The sequence below is a fragment of the Oryx dammah genome, unplaced genomic scaffold (assembly GCF_014754425.2).
Source record: "Oryx dammah isolate SB20612 unplaced genomic scaffold, SCBI_Odam_1.1 HiC_scaffold_6, whole genome shotgun sequence".
NCBI lineage: Eukaryota > Metazoa > Chordata > Mammalia > Artiodactyla > Bovidae > Oryx > Oryx dammah.
Genome location: NW_024070190.1, coordinates 24,617,787 through 24,630,187, shown reverse-complemented (window position 1 = coordinate 24,630,187; position 12,401 = coordinate 24,617,787).

Below are 12,401 nucleotides of genomic sequence, written 5' to 3'. Positions count from 1 at the left end.
CTGAGCACATCTGGGAAAGAGATCATTTTCTAATCTGTGTGAAGGCAGGACTAAAAGCCGCCCAACAAAAAGTAATCAGTTATGCCCTGGTCTCAGCAATAACTCAGGAGCCCAACGAGAACCCCATTGCCTTTCTGGAAAGGCTAAAAGAGGCCCTCCAAAATTTACCAATCTGGACTTAGACTCTTACGAGGGACAGGTGATTTTAAAGGACAAATTCCTGTCCCAATGTGCATCAGATATCAGAATTAAGTGACAACAACTACAGCAGCAGGACCTTGCTGCCTCTTTAGATGAGATGATCCAGGCAGCCACCAGAGAACAGGAGAACAGAGAACAGGAGAAGACCAAGGCCCAGGAGAGGGAGAGAAGGAAAGAGACAAGGCATGCCCAGATGCTGGCTGCCCTCCAGAGAAGCCCTATGGCACATCCCAATTCCTTGAAGGACAAGGCATGAGGCAAATGCCTAATCTGTAGACAGGCGGGGCATTGGGCCAAAGAGTGTCCAAACCGTGACAAGTCTCCTAGAATGGACATTGGGCAGCACTCTGCCCTCGGGACCCAAGAGCCTCAAGGTCAAGTGCCAAGCCTTCCCTCATGATGGTTTAAGAGGACCGAAGCGACTCGCTCCAGCCCGCCCGCCTGTCACAGATAACCATCACGGGGCTGGAGCCAAGGGTGCAACTGGATGTGGCAGGTAGGTCTGAGAATTTCTTGGTTGACACAAGGGCTACCTACTCTGTCTTGATCTCCTGCTCTGGAGCCTTCTCCTCCCAAACCTGTACCATTTTGGGTACTACAGGAAAAGCAACTACTAAAAGATTCACCTGAGCACTTCTTTGTTGCTGGAATGGACAAATTTTTTTCCCACCAGTTTCTGGTGGTCCCCAAGTGTCCTACTCCCTTATTGGGAAGAGATATACTCACTAAATTGGGGACCACCCTTGTGATGGGAAGTTTTTCAGCCCCTAGAGCTCTACAGCTCCTGGTTACTACTGAAGAACCCACTACACCTTCTTCAATAGAGAGGGACCAAAAACTATGGGAAGACAAAATTAACCCCCAGGTGTGGGACTACGGAATTCCTGGACAAGCCCACCAAGCTGAACCGGTCATCATTGTCCTCTGAGATCCCACTCAGTTTCCTAGCCAGAAACAATATCCCCTCAAAAGAGAGGCTCAGGAGGGACTACAGCCTTTAATAAATGAATTCCTTGCTTGTGGGCTATTGGTCCCCACCAGTTTGCCATGTAACACCCCAATCCGCTCAGTAAAGAAAAAGGATGGGACCTGGTAAATGTTGAAGACCTCCAGATCATAAGTGAAGCTGTGGTCCCCTCCATCCCACAGCACCCAACCCCTATGTAATCTTGGGAGAAATCCCACCCAGTGCCGGGTGGTTTACAGTCTTGGATCTCAAAGATGCATTTTTTTTTTTGCATACCACTGGCTAAAGAATCCCAATATCTTTTTGCCTTTGAGTGGGAGGCCTCAGGAGAAAAACACCAAGAGATGACTTGGACAGTATTACCTCAGGGGTTCAGAGATAGCCTCCACCTGTTTGGACAGGCCCTTGGCTGGGATCTCCTAAATCTGGACCTAGGACCTAATGGGAAAATATTACAATACGTAGATGACCTACTAATCTGCTCTCCAGATGAGGAAAATGCCCAACAACATGCAGTTCAGGTTCTAAACTTTTTGGCAGAAAGGGGATATAAAGTCTCCCATGCTAAGGCACAGATGGTGGAGACAAAGGTCACTTACCTGGGAGTTCAGATTACACACGAGTCTAGGAGGTTGTCCTCTGATCAGGTACAAGGAATCCTCCAGTTGCCCTCCCCCACGACTCGAAAACAATTGCGAGCTTTCCTGGGGCTAACTGGGTATTGTAGAATCTGGATACCCAACTATGATCTAATTGCCTAGCCCTTATATGAAAGCTTAAAGGGACAAAATGATTCAATCCCACTGATGTGGAGAACTCCTCAAAAGAAGGCAGAGGCTATACTAAAACAGGTCTTAACTCAGGCATCTGCCTCGAGGTTGCCAGACCCAGAAAAAGCATTCCAAATTCACATCCATGAAAGAGAGGGACTAGCCTTGGGGGTGTTAACTCAAAGGTTTGGATCTGAGCCCCAGCCTGTAGCTTATCCATCCAAGAGACTCAATCCAACCGCTCAAGCCTGGCCCCTCCGCCTTCAAAAATCTTGCAGCTATTGCAATCATGATTGAAGATGCTTTAAAACTCTCCTTTTGGGACAAACTATTTTTACCAGCCACCAAGTAAAATGACTCCTAAATGGGAAAGGCCATTTATGGATGTCTGATCAAAAAATCCATCAAGTAATGCTGATGGAAAATCCAGGCCTCACTATATTCTCTTGTGAGGTTCTTAACCCAGCCACCCTCCTGCCTACCCCCGAGGGCTCTCTCCCCTTTCACTCTTGTCTAGAAACCTTGGTCCACTGGACAAAACCCCAGGAGGGATTGTCGGAGGATCCTCTGAAATCTGGTACACTGATGGAAGCAGCTTTGTCATAGATGGAAAAAGAAGAGCCGGGTATGCAGTAGTCTCCAATTTTGAGATCATAGAGGCTAAGCCTCTGCCACCAGGTACTTCACCCCAATTAGCTGAGCTCATACCCCTGACTTGAGCTTTAGAGCTGGGAGAAGGAAAAAGAATAGCCATTTACACTGACTCCAAGTATGCCTTTCTGGTGATACAGGCACACATGCTGCTATTTGGAAAGAAAGGGGCCACTTGACCACTCGAGGGTCCCCAATCAAATATGGTGATCAAATTCTTAGGCTCTTGGAGGCAATCCATCTGCCCACTGAGGTTTCAGTCTCCCACTGTAAAGGATACCAAAAGGGAGCACATCCGAGTGGCACGAGGAAACCAAGCAGCCAATCAGCCACCTAAGAGGGCAGCATTACAGAACCATGACCTAATAGTGGTTGCCACCTTAGTTCCACAGACTAATTTGCCAGAAACTCCTTCCTATACTGAAGGTGAGACTCTTAAAGCTAAGAGTGAGGGCTTTCAAGAAGATCATATGGGGTGGTTCCAAAAGGAAGGACTCCTTTTTCTGCCTGGGAACCTCCAATGGAAGTTGGTTAACTCCTTACATACCAGCACTCATTTAGGGGAAAAGGTCCTCCAAAAATTACTAGAAAGTTCTTTCAGAGGAGCAGGCCTCCAAACAACTATAAGGCAAGTGGTCTCCTCTTGTCCCACTTGCCAATTAAACAGTCCCCAAGGTTGGAGAAGACTCTTGAGAGTCCCTTGGACTGCAAAGAGATCCAACCAGTCCATTCTGAAGGAGATCAGCCCTGGGATTTCTTTGGAAGGAATGATGCTAAAGCTGAAGCTCCAGTACTTTGGCCACCTCATGCGAAGAGTTGACTCATTGGAAAAGACTCTGATGCTGGGAGGGATTTGGGGGTAGGGGGAGAAATGGACAACAGAGGATGAGATGGCTGGATGGCATCACTGACTCGACGGATGTGAGTCTGAGTGAAGTCTGGGAGATGGTGATGGACAGGGAGGCCTGGCGTGCTGGGATTCATAGGGTCGCAAAGAGTCGGACACGACTGAGCGACTGAACTGAACTGAACTGAAGGAGCTCGAAGATTTCAGCTGGCCCAGCCTGTCCAGCAATGTGGGACCTATTCAGGAGAGGACTGGCAGATGGACTTCACCCAGATGCCAGTTTCTCAAGGGTATAAATAACTAATAGTCATGACAGATACATTCACAGGATGGATTGAAGTCTTTCCCACCCGGACTGAGAAGGCTGCTGCTGCTAAGTTGCTTCGGTCGTGTCTGACTCTGTGCGACCCCATAAAGGTGGTAAAGAAAAACTGCTGCGGGGGCGGTCCTAAGATGGCGGAGGAATAGGACGGGAAGACCACTTTCTCCCTCACAAATTCCTCAAAAGATCATTTCAACGCGGAGCAAACTCCACAAAACAACCTCTGAATGCAGGCAGAGGACATCAGGCAACCAGAAAAGCAGATCATTGTCTTCAAAAACAGGTAGGAAAAAATATAAAAGACGAGAAAAGAGACAAAGGAGGTGGGGAGGGAGCTCCGTCCCGGGAAGGGAAGCCCGTCCCGGGAAGGGAATTCTAAGAAGAGAGGTTTCCAAACACCAGGAAACACTCTCCCTGCTGAGTCTGTGGCGAGCCTTGGAAACACAGAGGGCAACATAACAGGAAGGAAAAATAAATAACTAATTAAAACCAACAGATTACAAGCCCAACAGAAACTCCCCCAGCGGAAAAGCCGCGCAGACGCCTGCAACTGCGGCTAGCAAGTGGGGGCAGGGCAGGGAAGCGCGGGAGGCGCGGGCTGCCGTGCTTTGTAAGAATCGGGCAGGAACGCCCCACTTGCAACCAGAGCAATCGAACTAGGGCTAGCAAACCAGACTGGGGGATAGCTACCACGTGAAAAGCTCGAACATAAGACACCACCAGGACCGCGCACAGAACAAAGGACGGAACGGAAATAGCCGGCTGCAGACCATCCCCCGCCGGGGACAGGCAGCCAGAGCCGTAAGGGCTGGAAAGGGGCAATTGCAACCCTGGAGAGACTTTACCTACCAAACTGCAGGCAGGCTTCTTTGCTAAGACTTCTGGGGGTGCTGGACAGTCACCATCCGCCTCACAAGGAGCGCCAGCAGTACACCCAGAAAACTGAGCAGCAGAGACAGAAAAGGCGACAAGTCGCAGCGACCGCACTTGCCAAACTCCTGAACTACTCGGACCTGGGAAGGGCACAAAACGCAGTCCCAACCGAATCTGTGCCTCTGAGGGCTACCTGAGTGCCAAACCTGAGCGGCTTAGACCGGGGAGGTGCACGCAGCCTAGGGCCGGCCTCAGACGGTTCCCGGCTGAGCACCGTAGAGCCGGAGCGGTTTGTGCGCCATGAGAAGGGACAGGTCCAGCAGGCTGAGACACTGTGTGCCCACGACACTGCTATTTGTTTGCAGCATCCCCCCTCCCCACAGCGCGACTGAACTAGTGAGCCTAAAAAAAAAAAAAAAAAAGTGTCCACCACCGCCCCCCTGTGTCAGGACGGAATTCAGATACTGAAGAGACCAGCAAACAGAAGAAGTTAAACAGAGGGAACCGCCTTGGAAGTGACCCCACACGGCCCACAACATCAGAGAAGGGCCAGATATATCTTTACTATTTTTACAATCATTCCTTATTTTTTTTCTTTTTTCTTTCTAACTTTTTTAAAAAATTGTTAAGTCTTCTATTTCTCCTCTAATTTTTATTTCTACAACCTACTATTACTTTTCAAAAAAAAAAAAGACTACTTTTTTTTAAGGCAAACACCATATATAGTCTTTGTGTGGTTGTTGTTGGTGTTTTTTTTTTTTTTTTTAGTAATTCTTGTGTGTTTTTTTAATTTTTTTTTCTTTTTCTTTCTTTCTTTTTTCCTTCTGCTTCTTCTCTTTAATATTGTATTTTTGAAAATCCAACCTCTACTCTAGATTTTTAATCTTTGCTTTTTGTTTTTTGTTGTCAATTTTGTACATTTCAAAACCCAATTTTACCTGACAGCGAGATTACTGGCTTGACCACTCTCTCCTCCTTTGGACTCTCCTTTTTCTCCATCAGGTGGCCTCTGTCCCCCACCCCCCACCCCCCGCCCCATCTCTTCTATATCCAACTCTGTGATTCTCTGGGTGTTCTAGACGGTGGAGAACACCTAAGGAACTGATTACTGGCTGGACTTGTCTCTCTCCTTTTCATTCCTCTCTCTTACCCTCCTGGCCACCTCTGTCTACTTCCTCCCTCTCCTCTTCCCTGTATAACTCTGTGAATACCTCTGAGCAGTCCAGACTAAGCAGCACACATAAGGAAGTGACTATTGACTAGCTTGCTCTCTCCTCTTTTGATCTCACCGCATCTCATTCCAGTCACCTCTAACTACCCCCTCCCTCTTCTCTTCTCCATGTAACCCAGTGAACCTCTCTGGGTGTCCCTCAATGTGAAGAAACTTTTCATCTTTAACCTAGATGTTTTATCATCGGTGCTGTATAGATGGAGAAGTCTAGAGACCACTGTAAAAATAAAACCGAAAACCAGAAGCAGGAGGCTTAAGTCCAAAGCTTGAGAACATCAGAGAACTCCTGAATTCAGGGAACATTAAGCAATAGGAGCTCATCAAATGCCTCCATACCTACACTGAAACAAAGCTCCACCCAAGGGCCAACAAGTTCCAGAGCAAGACATACCATGCAAATTCTCCAGCAACACAGGAACACACCCCTGAGCTTCAATATACAGGCAGCTCAAAGTTACTCCAAAACTTTAGACATCTCATAACCCATTACAGGTCACTCCACTGCACTCCAGAGAGAAGAAACCCAGCTCCACCCTCCAGACCTCCAACACAAGCCTCCCTAACCAGGAAACCTTGACAAGCCACTGATACAACCCCACCCACAGTGAGGAAGCTCCACAATAAAGAGAACTACACAAATTACCAGAATATATAAAGGCCATCCCAAACGCAGCAATATAACCAAGATGAAGAGACAGAGGAATACTCAGCAGGTAAAGGAACAGGAGAAATGCCCACCAAGCCAAACAAAAGAGGAAGAGATAGGGAATCTACCTGAGAAAGAATTCCGAATATTGATAGTGAAAATGATCCAAAATCTTGAAATCAAAATGGAATCACAGATAAATAGCCTAGAGACAAGGATTGAGAAGATGCAAGAAAGGTTTAACAAGGACCTAGAAGAAATAAAAAAGAGTCAATATACAATGAATAACGCAATGAATGAGATCAGAAACACTCTGGAGGCAACAAATAGTAGAATAACGGAGGCAGAAGATAGGATTAGTGAAATAGAAGATAGAATGGTAGAAATAAATGAATCAGAGAGGAAAAAAGAAAAATGAATTAAAAGAAATGAGGACAATCTCAGAGACCTCCAGGACAATATGAAACACTCCAACATTCGAATCATAGGAGTCCCAGAAGAAGACAAAAAGAAAGACCATGAGAAAATCCTTGAGGAGATAATAGTTGAAAACTTCCCTAAAATGGGGAAGGAAATAATCACCCAAGTCCAAGAAACCCAGAGAGTCCCAAATAGGATAAACCCAAGGCGAAACACCCCAAGACACATATTAATCAAATTAACAAAGATCAAACACAAAGAACAACTATTAAAAGCAGCAAGGGAAAAACAACAAATAACACACAAGGGGATTCCCATAAGGATAACAGCTGATCTCTCAATAGAAACTCTTCAGGCCAGGAGGGAATGGCAAGACATACTTAAAGTGATGAAAGAAAATAACCTACAGCCCAGATTACTGTACCCAGCAAGGATCTCATTCAAATACGAAGGAGAAATCAAAAGCTTTACAGACAAGCAACAGCTGAGAGAATTCAGCACCACCAAACCAGCTCTCCAACAAATTCTAAAGGATATTCTTTAGACAGGAAACACAAAAAGGGAGTATAAACCCGAACCCAAAATAATAAAGTAAATGGCAACGGGATCATACTTATCAATAATTACCTTAAACGTAAATGGATTGAATGCCCCAACCAAAAGGCAAAGACTGGCCGAATGGATACAAAAACAAGACCCCTCTATATGCTGCTTACAAGAGACCCACCTCAAAACAAGGGACACATACAGACTGAAAGTGAAGGGTTGGAAAAAGATATTCCACGCAAATAGAGACCAAAAGAAAGCAGGAGTGGCAATACTCATATCCGATAAAATAGACTTTAAAACAAAGGCTGTGAAAAGAGACAAAGAAGGCCACTACATAATGATCAAAGGATCAATCCAAGAAGAAGATATAACAATTATAAATATATATGCACCCAATATAGGAGCACCGCAATATGTAGGACAAATGCTAACAAGTATGAAAGGGGAAATTAACAACAACACAATAATAGTGGGAGACTTTAATACCCCACTCACACCTATGGACAGATCAACTAAACAGAAAATTAACAAAGAAACGCAAACTTTAAATGATACAATAGACCAGTTAGAACTAATTGAGATCTATAGGACATTTCACCCCAAAACAATGAATTTCACCTTTTTCTCAAGTGCTCATGGAACCTTCTCCAGGATAGATCACATCCTGGGCCATAAACATAACCTTGATAAATTCAAAAAAATCGAAATCATTCCAAGCATCTTTTCTGACCATAATGCATTAAGATTAGATCTCAATTACAGGAGGAAAACTATTAAAAATTCCAACATATGGAGGCTGAACAACACGCTTCTGAATAACCAACAAATCACAGAAGAAATCAAAAAAGAAATCAAAATATGCATAGAAACTAATGAAAATGAAAACACAACAACCCAGAACCTGTGGGACACTATAAAAGCAGTGCTAAGAGGAAAGTTCATAGCAATACAAGCATACCTCAAGAAACAAGAAAAAAGTCAAATAAATAACCTAACTCTACACCTAAAGCAACTAGAAAAGGAAGAATTGGAGAACCCCAGAGTTAGCAGAAGGAAAGAAATCTTAAAAATTAGGGCAGAAATAAATGCAAAAGAAACAAAAGAGACCATAGCAAAAATCAACAAAGCCAAAAGCTGGTTCTTTGAAAGGATAAATAAAATTGACAGACCATTATCCAGACTCATCAAGAAGCAAAGAGAGAAAAATCAAATCAATAAAATTAGAAATGAAAATGGAGAGATCACAACAGACAACACAGAAATACAAAGGATTATAAGAGACTACTATCAGCAATTATATGCCAATAAAATGGACAACCTGGAAGAAATGGACAAATTCTTAGAAAAGTACAATTTTCCAAAACCAAACCAGGAAGAAATAGATAATCTTAACAGACCCATCACAAGCACGGAAATTGAAACTGTAATCAGAAATCTTCCAGCAAACAAAAGCCCAGGTCCAGACGGCTTCACAGCTGAATTCTACCAAAAATTTAGAGAAGAGTTAACACCTATCCTATTCAAACTCTTCCAGAAAATTGCAGAGGAAGGGAAACTTCCAAACTCATTCTATGAGGCCACGATCACCCTAATACCAAAACCTGACAAAGATACTACAAAAAAAGAAAACTACAGGCCAATATCACTGATGAACATAGATGCAAAAATCCTCAACAAAATTCTAGCAATCAGAATCCAACAACACATTAAAAAGATCATACCCCATGACCAAGTGGGCTTTATCCCAGGGATGCAAGGATTCTTCAATATCTGCAAGTCAATCAATGTAATTCACCACATTAACAAATTGAAAAATAAAAGCCATATGATTATCTCAATAGATGCAGAGAAGGCCTTTGACAAAATTCAACATCCATTTATGATAAAAACTCTCCAGAAAGCAGAAATAGAAGGAACATACCTGAACATAATAAAAGCTATATATGACAAACCCAAAGCAAACATTATCCTCAATGGTGAAAAATTGAAAGCATTCCCCCTAAAGTCAGGAACAAGACAAGGGTGCCCACTTTCACCACTACTATTCAACATAGTTCTGGAAGTTTTAGCCACAGCAATCAGAGCAGAAAAAGAAATAAATGGAATCCAAAGTGGAAAAGAAGTAAAACTCTCACTGTTTGCAGATGACATGATCCTCTACATAGAAAACCCTAAAGACTCTACCAGAAAATTACTAGAGCTAATTAATGAATATAGTAAAGTTGCAGGATATAAAATCAACACACAGAAATCCCTTGCATTCCTATACACTAATAATGAGAAAGTAGAAAAAGAAATTAAGGAAACAATTCCATTCACCATTGCAACAAAAAGAATAAAATACTTAGGAACATATCTACCTAAAGAAACAAAAGACCTATATATAGAAAACTATAAAACACTGATGAAAGAAATCAAAGAGCACACTAATAGATGGAGAAATATACCATGTTCATGGATCGGAAGAATCAATATAGTGAAAATGAGTATACTACCCAAAGCAATCTACAGATTCAATGCAATCCCTATCAAGCTACCAGCGGTATTTTTCACAGAACTAGAACAAATTTCAAGATTTGTATGGAAATACAAAAAACCTCGAATAGCCAAAGCAATCTTGAGAAAGAAGAATGGAACTGGAGGAATCAACCTACCTGACTTCAGGCTCTACTACAAAGCCACAGTCATCAAGACAGTCTGGTATTGGCACAAAGACAGAAATATAGATCAATGGAACAAAATAGAAAGCCCAGAGATAAATCCACACACATATGGACACCTTATCTTTGACAAAGGAGGCAAGAATATACAATGGAGTAAAGACAATCTCTTTAACAAGTGGTGCTGGGAAAACTGGTCAACCACTTGTAAAAGAATGAAACTAGATCACTTTCTAACACCACACACAAAGATAAACTCAAAATGGATTAAAAATCTAAATGGAAGACCAGAAACTATAAAACTCCTAGAGGAGAACATAGGCAAAACACTCTCCGACATAAACCACAGAAGGATCCTCTATGATCCACCTCCCAGAATTCTGGAAATAAAAGCAAAAATAAACCAATGGGACCTAATTAAAATTAAAAGCTTCTGCACAACAAAGGAAAATATAAGCAAAGTGAAAAGACAGCCTTCCGAATGGGAGAAAATAATAGCAAATGAAGCAACTGCCAAACGACTAATCTCAAAAATATACAAGCAACTCCTGCATCTCAATTCCAGAAAAATAAACGACCCAATCAAAAAATGGGCCAAAGAACTAAATAGACATTTCTCCAAAGAAGACATACAGATGGCTAACAAACACATGAAAAGATGCTCAACATCACTCATTATCAGAGAAATGCAAATCAAAACCACAATAAGGTACCACTTCACACCAGTCAGAATGTCTGCAATCCAAAAATCTGCAAGCAATAAATGCTGGAGAGGGTGTGGAGAGAAGGGAACCCTCCTACACTGTTGGTGGGAATGCAAACTAGTACAGCCACTATGGAGAACAGTATGGAGATTCCTTAAAAAATTGGAAATAGAACTGCCTTATGACCCAGCAATCCCACTGCTGGGCATACACACCGAGGAAACCAGAATTGAAAGAGACACATGTACCCCAATGTTCATTGCAGCACTGTTTATAATAGCCAAGACATGGAAACAACCTAGATGTCCATCAGCAGATGAATGGATAAGAAAGCTGTGGTACATATACACAATGGAGTATTACTCAGCTGTTAAAAAGAATACATTTGAATCCGTTCTGATGAGATGGATGAAACTGGAGCCGATTATACAGAGTGAAGTAAGCCAGAAAGAAAAACACCAATACAGTATACTAACACATATATATGGAATTTAGAAAGATGGCAATGATGACCCTGTATGCAGGACAGCAAAAAAGACACAGATGTGTATAGCGGATTTTGGACTCAGGAGGAGAGGGAGAGGGCAAGATGATTTGGGAGAATGGCATTGAAACATGTATAATATCATGTAAGAATCGAATTGCCAGTCTATGTCCAATGCAGGATATGGCATGCTTGGGGCTGGTACACGGGGATGACCCAGAGAGATGTTGTGGGGAGAGGGGTGTGAGGGGGGTTCATGTTTGGGAACGCATGTACACCCATGGTGGATTCATGTCAATATATGGCAAAACCAATACAGAATTGTAAAGTAAAATAAAAAATAAATTAATTAATTAAAATAAAAAAAATTAAAAAAATAATAAATAAAAAATTTTTAAGAAAAAGAAATAGAAAAACTGCTCCATGAAATCATTCCAAGATTTGGTCTGCCCAGATCATTACAAAGTGACAATGGGACATCATTTACTTCTAAGGTCACCCAAGGGGTCTCTAAAACATTGGGCATTACTTATTATCTCCGTTGTGCCTGGAAGCTCAGTCTTCAGGAAAAGTAGAAAGAGCCAACTAATTTGATAAAAAAAGATAACCCAGGAAACCTCCCTGGGATGGAAGGAGGCTTTACCAATAGCCCTTTTCTGCACCCATATGGCCTCTAAGGAACAGGTTGGTCTTAGTCCTTATGAGATGCTATATGGGAGATCTTTTGTTTATATCAATGACCTCTTCCTAGATCCAGAGGTTCAGACCCTCCAGTCTTATACCATGGCCATTGGGCAATACCAACACGATATACGCTTGTGGGATATGAACCAGGACCGAAAAGATTCTAAGGAGTCACCACCATATGCTCCAGGGACTCAAGTCCTAATTAAAGTCTGGAAAGGCTCAACTCCAACCCACATAAAAGGGCCCCACCCTGTAATACTTTGTATCCCCACAGCAGTCAAGGTACCAGGATATGACTCCTGGATTCACTACTCATGAATCAAGCCGTGGAAGAAAACAGAAGAGGACACGCGATACACCTGTGAGCCCCTGGGAGATCTCAGATACCT